General features: G+C 43.3%; 1 protein-coding gene across 4 annotated transcripts in view; it reads right to left on the bottom strand.

Annotated features, from left to right (window-relative positions):
• Positions 1 to 13,118, bottom strand: part of LOC137425121 (filamin-C) — a 182,622-nt gene extending 169,504 nt beyond the window's left edge. For all 4 annotated transcript variants that reach the window (XM_068113228.2, XM_068113230.2, XM_068113229.2 and 1 more), the window contains exon 1: positions 13,019 to 13,118. The gene's annotated coding sequence lies outside the window, so the exon portion shown is untranslated. The remainder of the gene's footprint in view (positions 1 to 13,018) is intronic.
• Between the last annotated feature and the right edge of the window lie 67 nt (positions 13,119 to 13,185).

Below are 13,185 nucleotides of genomic sequence, written 5' to 3'. Positions count from 1 at the left end.
GTGAGGATCACGTGAGTACAAGACAAGGAGAGGGGAGAGAGGAGAGAGGAGATACCAAGGAGAGACAAACTATTTTAATACCCTGCAAAATCATGATCATTTCGTATGTAGAATGTGCCTGCTGCTGGTTGCATCATTTTCTGGAAGCACCACTGTGCCACTCATGCAGTGTCCCCTATTACTAGTCAGCTGCTACTCATTTTGCCGACATCGGAAGGATGACAGGCTGAGTCAACCCACCTGGTGTTATTCAACGGCACAATGGGGGTCAAAATTAAGACCCTAATAATTTAAGCCAGCCAGCCACCTTAACCGTTAACGCAACACCAGGATTTAAAATCATGATAACGATACACACTGTTCTCTGCTCAGGGTTGGAAAAACAAAAGTTTTGGAGTTGGTCCTCTGAAGATTCCAATCTGAACCCCTGGTTAATGATGCATGGAATTAAAGTTTGAGTCCCATATGTATATATGGCATGTGTGTTTGTCCATTGTACTTTGTCCAATTTATCCCATTACCTTTTAATCACACAAATCACTTTCTTGCAAGTCAAGCACGGATACCGTGGGTTGTGCCTCACAGGTTGGGTCGTGCCCTGCCAAAAAGGCAAGCTACATCCTCCGAGACCTCATCGATCATGGAGCTCTGGCTGAACTTTTGTCAGCAGCAACATGCTTATGTGTTGCGTCATCAAGTTACTATCATTATTTATCCTTTAATCTGCGTGCAATGTGGAGGCTCATCGAAGGATCATGCAAAATTACCTCTTTTTCAGCACAAAAAACAGCATTGTGGGTTTACAGAACGAGGTTATTAATTTTTTTCGCTGGTTTATTCAAAAAAGTTATTTACACCTCCCCTGCTACATATTAGTAAAAGCAGTACATTCCACACTGCGTGTGGCTGTAGATGCCCTCCCTATACCTTGAGTGAAAGGGTACCTGTTTTTACTTATATGGAGACATTTTGTTTCGTACATACCTATACCCTGGAAGCCTGGTGTTGGCTTAACCGTTAAGGTGGTTGGCTTGAGATCTTCGGGTCCTGAGTTTGAGCCCGTCATGCCGTTGAATTAACACCGACCGGGTGGGTTGACTCAGGCTGTCATCTTTCCGAGGTTGGCAAAATGAGTAACAGCTTACTGATAAATGGGAGGCACTGCATCAGCGGCACAGTGGCGTTTCCAGAAAATGATGGAACGGCAGGCACGGGCTGCACACGAACCACCACCATATCTATGGAATGCTCGAGCCTTGCCATTTAACCAAAGTGCATATCCGTTTGATTAAACAGATCCAAAGGAAGGGGGAGGGGTGGGGAGGGAGGGGGAGGGGTGGGGTGGGTGGGGGAGGGGTAGGGAGGGAGGGGGAGGGGTAGGGAGGGAGGGAGAGGGGTAGGGAGGGAGGGAGAGGAGTATGGAGAGAGGAGAGGTGGAGTAGGAAGGGAGGGGGTGGTAAGGTGCAGGGAGGGGGGTGGTAAGGTGCAAGGAGTGTGCACCTCCCCCTTCCCCTTTGAATTTTCGATGATAATTTATAACATTTGCTGTGATATTGGATGCAGTCCAGTGGCAGATTCAGAGTGGTGTGCACCATTCAACATTCTCTTCATGTGCGAGTCAATTATGTGTGTTTACCGGATACACACAAGGTGAGAGGTGCTGAGTTAATTTTTTAATAGCACATTAAATGTTTCCCAATCATGCTATTCACATTTTAACGCCGCATTAAATGTGTGTTTCCCAATCATGCTGTCCATATTTTAATAGTGCATTACATGTGCGTGTCCCAATCGTGCTGTTCATATTTAAATACCGCATTAAATGTGTGTTTCCCAATCATGCTGTTCATATTTTAATACCGCATTAAATGTGCGTTTCCCAATCGTGCTGTTCATATTTTACCAGCGCATTAAATGTGTGTTTCCCAATCATGCTATTCATATTTTAATGGCGTAAGTAAGATTTCCCATTCTTACTATGTCTCTCCGAAAAGACTGACTGGAAAACCATCCCATCTACTTTCTCAACAATCCTCTCCAAGAAGATCTATCGCTCAAGCATTTGGGTCTCACTATCTGCCATGATCTTTCTTGGGAAAACCACATTTCCAAGCTGGCCGCCAAAGCCAGTCGCCGACTGGGCATTCTCCGTCGTGCGAAGTCCTTCCTTGGCACACCTGAGCTCCTCACCACATACAAGGCTTTCATCCGCAGCTCAATGGAATACTGTTCACCCCTCTGGACCGGTGCTCTTGCCTCACACCTAGCTCAGCTTCACGCTGTTGAAACCAAAGCTTTCAGAATCATTGGAATCTCCTGCGATGAAGCTAACTCCAGGGCCTTTCACTCACTCACCGCAGGCAGGTTGGTGGTCTTTCTGACTTCTACCGACTCCTCTCCGGCCTTGCTCCCCCAGCTTTCTCTGTGCTCTGTCCCCCAAATATTCCTGCAGGTCGCACAAGATCTGCAAGCAACCCTCTTATGGTTAAACTGCCAAAATCTAGGCTCTCTGCTCACCTTCACTCTTTCATTCCCTTTTCTCCTGCCTCTGGACCAATCTCCCCCACTCCCTTCAATCCCACTCCTCCCTCCAGGTCTTTAAAACAGCTGGTCACCACCATCTCTTATCTTCCCCCATCCAAAACCTTGATCTTTTCTACCCCCGCTAATTCACCCCAGATACACTTTTTTGAAATTCCAACTTCTTTCCTGGAAGTCCTTGTAGTGTCCATATATTTTATACCTCTCCCACCTCCCCCCAAGCCCTCTCCCTCCCACAGTTCTCTCGATGTCCCTGCTCTCAAATGTTGTGTTTGTGTCCTTCCCCCTCTCTCCCCATCTTGTCTACCGCTCCCCTTATTTTGTGTTTTATGTGTCGGTTTGACTTTTTGTGCGATTAATGTTAGCTCTTTCACGAGCCTAGATCTTGTATTAAAAAAAGGAAAAAAAGGAAAAAAAGTGCATTAAATGTGTGTTACCCGATCATGCTGTTCATATTTTAATGCAGCATTAAATGTGTGTTTCCCAATCATGCTATTCATATTTTAATGGCGCATTGAATGTGTGTTTCCCAATCATGCTATTCATATTTTAAGAGTGCATTAAATGTGTGTTTCCCAATCATGCTATTCATATTTTAAGAGTGCATTAAATGTGCGTTTCCCAATCATGCTGTTCATATTTTAATGGCGCATTAAATGTGTGTTTCCCAATCATGCTGTTCATATTTTATTGGCACATTAAATGCGTTTCCAAATCATGCTATTCATATTTTAATAGTGCATTACATGTGTGTTTCCCAATCATGCTATTCATATTTTAATGGTGCATTAAATGTGTGTTTCCCAATCATGCTATTCATATTTTAATGGTGCATTAAATGTGTGTTTCCCAATCATGCTCTTCATATTTTAAGAGTGCATTAAATGTGTGTTTCCCAATCATGTCATTCATATTTTAATGGTGCATTAAATGTGTGTTTCCCAATTGTGCTGTTCATATTTTAATGGCACATTAAATGTGTGTTTCCCAATTGTGCTGTTCATATTTTAATACCACATTAAATGTGTTTCCCAATCCTGCTCTTCATATTTTAATACCGCATTAAAAGTGTTTCCCAATCATGCTGTTCATATTTTAATAGTGCATTACATGTGTGTTTCCCAATTGTGCTGTTCATATTTTAATGGCACATTAAATGTGTGTTCCCCAATTGTGCTGTTCATATTTTAATACCGCATTAAATGCGTTTCCCAATCATGCTGTTCATATTTTAATACCGCATTAAATGCGTTTCCCAATTGTGCTGTTCATATTTTAATACCGCATTGAATGTGTGTTTCCCAATCATGCTGTTCATATTTTAATAGTGCATTACATGTGTTTTTCCCAATTGTGCTGTTAATATTTTAATACCGCATTAAATGCGTTTCCCAATCTGCCTGTGACTGGATTTTGTCGCAGGTTGTCATGTGACCACAGCGCAGTCATTCTTATTATGGCTAAGGAACGGCTGCGTCAGTCTGCTCACTAGTTCGCCTCTTTGACCCCTTAGTCATGGTGAATCTGCTGAAATGTTGGGCATGGGAAGAATGCAAGAAACTGCAGAAACGTCCAAGAATGCAGGAAATGCCGTTTCCGACAATCAATGTTTTAAAACAATTCCTGGGGTAGTACCCCTACCCTTCAGAACCCCCCCCCCTCCCCCCCCCACTACCCTTCATTCGATTTTATGAGCTGCTGCAATCCTCCCCCCTCCCCTCCCTTCCTCCCATCTTCAAATTCCTGGATCCACCCCCGACATCTACACTTATTAATGTTTACCTGCACACACATAGAGTATATATTTGCTTAACCCTTATCTAAAATCCAAGGATACGTTTTATATACAATTACAAGAGTGACTGTGGGGGTAACTCTGGGGGCGGGGAGGGGCAGGAAAAACTGACAGTGAGGCCACAGTTAGACATGATTAGCAAGAGAATGAACAAGCAGAGAGAGGAGGAAACATGCAGTAAACCGCAAGTAAGAAGGATTGTTTAGGATAGGTAGGATTAATTGGCGTAAATAAAGATTGGGGTGTAGGAAATGGAAGTGACCCGAAAGTAGTACTGCACCACTGGATTGAAGCCCTGGAGGAAAGAGTGGGATTGAAAAGTCTGAGGACGGTGGTCCTTACAACTAGCGGAAAAGTGAAAACTCCTTTGAGTGGCGACAAAAAGTCTGCAGGATTTTTGGAATTTAACCAAGAGGGCGTTACTGGAGGATATATGGTTGGATGGAGGACAGAACAGCTGGAGCTAGACCAGCGACGAGCCGGTTTATAAGGAAAAAACAGCAGCAACAACAACAAAACAGGGCCACAGACTCGTCTGTGATGAGCGCAACAGACGTTGCACTTCGGTATCATACCGTGAGATGAAAATAATGTTGAGAGCTGCAGATGTCACAGAATAGAGGAGAGGCCAATGTGATGTGGGGCATAAACTCATTCATGGAAGAATAGTACTCCATCGAACGACAGACAAAGGCTTTGTAGAGTATAACTGCAATTTTAAAAGAAAAGACTTGGAATGACGGACAGTTCCCAGTTTGTAGCTTTAATTGGGTGTGGTTCATTTGACAATCCTTTCAGAGCGACAAGTTGAGCCACTGGGATTTTCAAGGATTGAAGGAAATGTTTAAATTAATCAGAAGACGATTTAATAATTTAGAGATAAACAGAGAGGATGCACCTGCTGTCTGTCTGTCAGTTGGACGGGGGTAATGTACAACACAATGGCGAGTCATCTGCAAAAAAGGAGTTTTCTGGAGGTTGTTTATGGAAGCGAGGAACAAGGCCAGTCCTTAATCAGTGCCTTGGGGCCAGTCATCCTTCACTGGAAGTGGAGAAGAGAGAAGGATCTCTTGACCACAATACGTTGACGGCACAAGTGGAGAAGGTCAGAAATCCAGGAGTGATGGTGGCCTTCTATGCCACAGGCAGAGATTGGTAAACTGAGTAGAATGCCACAGTGTGTTAGATGCCCAAGATGGCTCTAACCTCATTCAAGATTTCATAATTCCATTATATGTGTATATATAAACATGTATGTACACAAATATGCACCCTTAACATACAAAAAGGACTACAGAGTATTGGTCTGAAAAGGGGCTGACAATGTGTGGCGAGAATGCTCGATTCATATTTTGAGGAGTTTAAAGTTGCGGAATTCTTCCATTTAAGCCACTCGTGCCATATATTGTGTTCGGTCGCGATGTTACGATTCGTTCGAGATAGTGCACATGTTTTTTAATTTCTACTTTGTACTAACATTATATACTGAATTGTACAGGGTGTCCATAAAGTCCTTGTTTCAACCTTGAACTTCTGGAACATTTGATGTACACAAGATAGAAACAAACTGTAAATGGCCTATAATAGCATAATTCATCGAGTTTGGTTGTTCTTAATATTAATGTTACTAGCGGGGTCACCCGTGGGAATCCCACGGGCATGGATGTGTGTGACATTTCGACATATTGAGTTATATGCTGCACATTCATTTTTACAAAATGGTTACTGGCAAGTCATCAGATCCAGAAATGGTGTGATGAACACAATTTATTTATTTCACATAATATGTGACCCCTCACTCCTCTCCACCTGACACTCTCCTGTCTCCACCTGACACTCTCCTGTCTCCACCTGACACTCTCCTCTCTCCACCTAGCACTCCTCTCCTCTCCAAACCCTCACATCCCTCTCCTTTCCAATCCCTCACCTCTCCAATCCCTCACACTCCTCTCCTCTCCAATCCTTCACACGCCTCTCCAATCGCGCCTCACACTCCTCTCCAATCGCGCCTCACACTCCTCTCCAATCGCGCCTCACACTCCTCTCCAATCGCGCCTCACACTCCTCTCCAATCGTGCCTCACACTCCTCTCCAATCGTGCCTCACACTCCCCTCCAATCACTCCTCTCCAATCGTGCCTCACACTCCTCTCCAATCACGCCTCACACTCCTCTCCAATCATGCCTCACACTCCTCTCCAATCGCGCCTCACACTCCTCTCCAATCGCGCCTCACTCGCCTCTCCAATCGGCTTTCCCCGTCTCGTTTCTCTCCTTTTTCTCCCGTCTCGTTCTTTTTCTTGCTCCAAATCGGCCCGTCGGAATCGGAAATCGGCCCGTCTCGCCCGTCGGCCCGTCGGAATCGGAAATCGGCCCGTCTTGCTTTTGTGCTTGTGCGTAAATAAATTGTGTTCATGACACCATTTCTGGTGTTGGGCTAGCGGCTAGGGTGCCGGCTTAGGATCCTGGGTTCGAATCTCGGTCGATCGCCGAATTAATGCCAGGGGGGTTGACTCAGCCTGTCATCCTTCCGAGGTCGGCTAATTGAGTACCAGTTCACTGGTAATTCCCTGTTTGTCGTTGAAGGCGGCAAAAAGGGTTGGCGTCAGGAAGGGCATCCGGCCGTAAAACATTGCTTCAAAAAGGGGACAAAAAAACAACAACTACCACGGTCCCCGAAAAGGCCAACCCCCGCTTTGCGGGGAAAAATGGCCTCTAAACGGTGGTTTTTACACCATTTCTGGATCTGATGACTTGCCAGTAACCATTTTGTAAAATGAATGTGCAGCATCAAACTCAATATGTCGAAATGTCACACACATCCATGCCCGTGGGATTCCCACGGGTGACCCCGCAAGTTTGCATTGACGTTCGTCGATGGACTCGTTCGCCCGTCTCATTCGTTTTCTTGCTGCATCCTGTTCAAGTCTGCGTTCTTCATCGATCGTCTCATTCATTTTGGAAATAGAAGTTTCCACGCAGCGCATGAATTGTCACGATCCTCAAGAGGAATTTGTCTCGTAATCATCAAATGATAAATGGCAAGTAAATTATATTGTGGAAAATTAAAGATTTCAAATAAACCTATTTAAAGTGTATTCGCACATAACTAATTTTAAAAAACGAAGAAATATCTCTCGGTAATTTCCTGAAACATATTTTACTTCCGGCTAATAATGTTGAATTAAATAAAAACGAAGAAATACATGTCGGCATCATTGTTGACGTTTTTGTGACGACTGTCATCAAACGAAAAAGTAATATATCTTAACGGAAAAGCAAAAGCGAATTTTTAATATATATCGACACGTTGCCGTCGGTGTCATGTTGGGCGGTGTATGATACACCATGACGCGATTTTAAAAAATATATCTCTGCATTTTCCCGCGTGTGTGGAATGTTCTCAATTATTGCTGACACCGAGTCCAAAACCATCGATAAAAATGAAATCATATGGTGAGTTAGATTGGAGATAAAGGCGTGAGAGAGACTCAATGGCCTTGAAGTTGAAGTTACAGGCGTTTGAGAATTCATTTCGTTCTATAAACGGCAACTTTCATTGGATTTCCTTCCCGTTTTTTTTCAACCGAGTCGAAAACTATGTTAGCGACTGTGAAAAATGAAATGATATATCGAATTTTTAATATGTATCGACACGTTGCCGTCGGTGTCATGTTAGGCGGTGTATGATACACCATGACGCGATTTTAAAAAATATATCTGCATTTTCCCGCGTGTGTGGAATGTTCTCAATTATTGCTGACACCGACTCTAAAACCATCGATAAAAATGAAATCATATGGTGAGTTAGATTGGAGATAAAGGCGTGAGAGAGACTCAATGGCCTTGAAGTTACAGGCATTTGAGAATTCATTTCGTTCTATAAACGGCAACTTTCATCGGATTTTCTTCTCGTTTTTTTTCAACCGAGTCTGCGACTGTGAAAAATGAAATGATATATCGAATTTAAAATAGATATCGACACATTGCCGTCGGTGTCATGTTGGGCGGTGTATGATACACCATGACGCGATTTTAAAAAATATATCTCTGCATTTTCCCGCGTGTGTGGAATGTTTGTGGAAAATTAAAGATTTCAAATAAACCTATTTAAAGTGTATGCGCACATAACTAATAAAAAAAACGAAGAAATATCTCTCGGTAATTTCCTGAAACATATTTTACTTCCGGCTAATATGTTGAATGAAATAAAAACGAAGAAATATATGTCGGCATCATTGTTGACGTTTTTGTGACGACTATCATCAAACGAAATAGTAATACTGTATATCATAACGGAAAAGCAAAAGCGAATTTTTAATATATATCGACACATTGCCGGCGGTGTCATGTTGGGCGGTGTATGATACACCATGACGCGATTTTAAAAAATATATCTCTGCATTTTCCCGCGTGTGTGGATTGTTCTCAATTATTGCTGACACCGAGTCTAAAAGTAAAACCATCGATAAAAATGAAATCATATGGTGAGTTAGATTGGAGATAAAGGCGTGAGAGAGACTCAATGGCCTTGAAGTTACAGGCCTTTGAGAATTCATTTCGTTCTATAAACGGCAACTTTCATCGGATTTTCTTCCCGTTTTTTTTCAACCGAGTCTAAAACTATGTTAGCGACTGTGAAAAATGAAATGATTTATCGAATTTGATTTGAAATAAAACTGGGGGAGAGCAAGACACCACGGGCCTACAAAACAGGACTCAAAGCTATGCGAGTTAATAAAATGGTGGATATTTGTTTATAGCCACTCCCAGAATGGGTGGAGCTATGGGTGGAGCTACTCTGCAAACCGAGTAAGCCACACCCCGGACAGACACCCAACAGATAGACAGACAGACAGACAGAATCATCTACGGCTATTATAATATAGATATACGCAATTCCCATGGGTTTCTTGAAGAGTTGATATTTTCTGACAAGGAAACTTCGGTAATGTTTTTTACAAGTTGCCCATAATCGTTTTCACAACAAGCCTAGGTTTTTCCGATGTTTTTGTCCCCCGTCGCACCGCGGAGCGAAAGGGGGACTGGTTTTCCCCTCCGTCCGTGTGTCCGTGTGTCCGTCCGTCCGTGCGTGCGGGCGTGCGTGCGTGCGTAAGCGAAGGACCGCATTCGAATTTGGTGTGTGGGTGCAACCCACGTCAAAATCCAAGATGGCCGCCGCCATGTATGTCTGATGCCATGTATGTCTGAACCTTGTGAGCGGAATATCTTGAAAAATAAGCGACGTACCAACTTCTAATCTGGTGTGTGGGTGTATCTCGGCACAAGGAAGAACGCTATTGAAAATTGGGTCGCCACGTCAAAATCCAAGATGGCCGCCACCATATCTATGTCTGAACCTTGTGAGAAAAATATCTTGAAAAATAAGGGAAGTACCAACTTCTAATCTGGTGTGTGGGTGTATCTAGGCATAAGGAAGAACCCTATTGAAAATTGGGTCGCCACGTCAAAATCGAAGATAGCCACCGCCATGTATGTCTGAACCTTGTTTGTTTGTGAAGTAAATGTTAGCTCTTTCACGAGCCTCGATTCAGTATACAAAAAAAAAAAAAAAAAAAAAAAAAAAAAACCTTGTGAGCGGAATATCTTGAAAAATAAGCGAAGTACCAACTTCTAATCTGGTGTGTGGGTGTATCTAAGCATAAGGAAGAACGCTATTGAAAATTGGGTCGCCACGTCAAAATCCAAGATGGCCGCCACCATATATATATATATGTCTGAACCTTGTGAGCAAAATATCTTGAAAAATAAGCGAAGTACCAACTTCTAATCTGGTGTGTGGGTGTATCTAAGCATAAGGAAGAACGCTATTGAAAATTGGGTCGCCACGTCAAAATCCAAGATGGCCGCCACCATATATATATATGTCTGAACCTTGTGAGCAAAATATCTTGAAAAATAAGCGAAGTACCAACTTCTAATCTGGTGTGTGGGTGTATCTACGCATAACGAAGAACGCTATTGAAAATTGGGTCGCCACGTCAAAATCCAAGATGGCCGCCACCATATATATATATGTCTGAACCTTGTGAGCAAAATATCTTGAAAAATAAGCGAAGTACCAACTTCTAATCTGGTGTGTGGGTGTATCTACGCATAACGAAGAACGCTATTGAAAATTGGATCGCCACGTCAAAATCCAAGATGCCCGCCTCCATGTATGTCTGAACCTTGTGAGCGAAATATCATATCATAGCATGTTTTCTGCGTCTCCCACTTTGTCAACTCACATCACTTCCCCGACGGGGGACCTAGGCGTAACGCTTGTTTTTGATGAAATTCATTCGCATTTTATATTCATTTCGGCGGCAAATGGCTCATTTTTGAGATATGACCCTCCCCACCCCCATCCCAATCATCGAACATAATCATAAGGCTTAAAACAAACAAAATACCTATTTTGGGAGACAACTCCCCTCCCCCAACCCCGTATACCTCCTCAGACCCAAATTTTTCTAATGCCTTGAACAAACATTGATACATCACGGGTGATGAAGGTTATGGTGAAGTTTCATCAGAATTTCATGTGTAGTTTCTGAAAAGAAAGCAAATACCTATTTTGGGAGGGGAGGGCAAACCTGGATCCACTTTGACCCCCTATAGACCCCTTAGACCCCGATTTGTTTTTAATGCCGTGAACAAACTTTAGTCACAACACAACAAATATCATTTGTGCCAAGTTTGGTCACAATCCCTTCAGCGGTTTCGGAGAAGAAGTTGCAAGTGTTTACGGATGGACTGAAGGACGGACGACGCGCCATCGCATAAGCTCCCCTAAACTTCGTTCCAGGTGAGCTAAAATTTTGACCGAAATAAATGTCAAATGTGAATGAATCTCATGCAACCCTAACCTAAATCTAACCTTAACTGCTAACTGGGAAGGCCACTCATTGGCCGATATGATTACATGATGTATCTCTACTCTATGATTGGCTCTTTCTCCGTCAGAAGGAGGTAATTTCTTTTCACATTTTCTCCGTTAATCATTTTTTCCGCGATATTACTATATAGAAAGGTCGTCAGAAATGACAACACAATCGATTCTGGGTGTAAAAATTGTGTACCAATTTCTGGGCAACTTGTAAAAAAAAAAAAAAAAAAAAAATCGCGAAACTTCTACATCAGTGGTGAAGTGAACCAACCACCATAATTACTGCATTCGGGTGATAGAAAATCCACAGGTCTGGCAACATTAAGGAGACCCACGAAAGATCGAAGTCACTCAGGGAGTCACAGATCATTGGTCCATTCTTCTTTTCGAAGGCAATGGAGAACATTACTTTCTAATGTGTGACGGTTCTGAAATGATATCTTCCCAGACAAGTGTATCGGTAGATGTGCACATTGGCTTGGCCTCCTCGTTCGCCTAACCTGTCTCAATTAGACTACATTTTATGAGCCACGAGCTGATGTAGCCGGCGTTGCCCAAAGGGGGGGGGGGCGGAAGGGGGGGCGGAGGGGGCGGGTGAGGGTTAGGGAGGGGTAAGGTGTGGGGAAGGGTGTAAGGGGGAGGGGAGGGGAGACAGGGATGAGGGAAAGGAGGAGGGGGACAGAGAGAATGAGGGGGGCGGGGGGAGGATGAGGGGGGGGGGAGGATGAGGAAGAGGCAGGGGAGGGAAACAAATTTACCCGTGAGAGGAGTACTTTAACAGCATTGTTGTCCAGTTAAAAAAGGATTGTAATACTCTGCAACCACCACCAGGTGGCGCTACACGGTACACATCTACATAGAGAATTTACACCCCCTGGCCCCGTCCCACACTCCCGCATGAGGCTGCGGCCACATGGCCTATGTTACCCCCACGCAAAGTTGTATTTGTACCCCAAATTTGGAGTTTGTAACTTAAAAGATGTGGCCATGCATAGAACACATACAAATAAAGAGAGAGAAAAAGAGAATTTTTTGCCTTTTATTTGTATGGATGTAAAAATGTTGTTTAATCATCAAAAACCACATTCTTTGGTGAATTTAGGGCGACGGCCACAAATGAAATGTAAGCAACTATTCACCATTAAGTGGAGAATGTTTTCAACAAGTTGGAAAATCGTATTGAACGACGTATTACGAAAGATGGCGGTTATGTTGAAGCCTAAATATTTGAACTGCATCGAGTAAGAACTTAATGAATTATACTTTCATGCACCAATTCATAGTTTGTTTCTATCATGCATGTGGACATCAAAAGTTATAAAACTGAACTTAAATAATAGTCAGAGGCTAGACGCCGGTAGTTTGGTGTAAAATAGTTGTGCCGAGACAAATTCCCAAAAGGTACAAGGACCAGGTATTAAAAGGGCGGGGAAATCGAAAACTCAGCCACATTTCCCACGTAATAAATAGATGTCGTCAGAACGTGCAAAGTGCTTGAAAAACAGTCTGAGAATTCAGGTACAAAACTTTTTTTTTTAACCACATTTAAAGTGGTGGTTTTTAACCACATTTAAAGTTAATTATTAGACGAAATTCATGACGTATGACCCGAACACACCCCCTACCTCCGTATTCCTTAACTACCACCTGGTAGAATGCGCTGCAGGAACAACTAAGTACTCGTGTCCTGTCACCGACACGGGACCGTTTGTATAAAGTACAAGAAAGGAAATCCCCGTTACGTAACGAAAAGAAACAATTGTTTACCTTCAATCGTTCTTTTGAACTCACCCGTTATCAGAGCGACGATCGGATCCACCTGGCCCGCAGCGCACGCGCACCCAAGACCCTGGATCCAGAACGAGCTAGAAGCTGCCGGAACAGGTTGCGCATTTTAAAAGGAGTGGAGGTGACGTCAGCAGGGGCCCGAACTCCAACCCCCCCCCCACCCCCCCTCG

Source organism: Myxine glutinosa, chromosome 4 (genome assembly GCF_964187855.1).
Source record: "Myxine glutinosa chromosome 4, kmMyxGlut1.1, whole genome shotgun sequence".
Taxonomy (NCBI): domain Eukaryota; kingdom Metazoa; phylum Chordata; class Myxini; order Myxiniformes; family Myxinidae; genus Myxine; species Myxine glutinosa.
The sequence above is the reverse complement of the archived record's forward strand: the minus strand, read 5'-3'. Positions and strand labels throughout refer to the sequence as shown.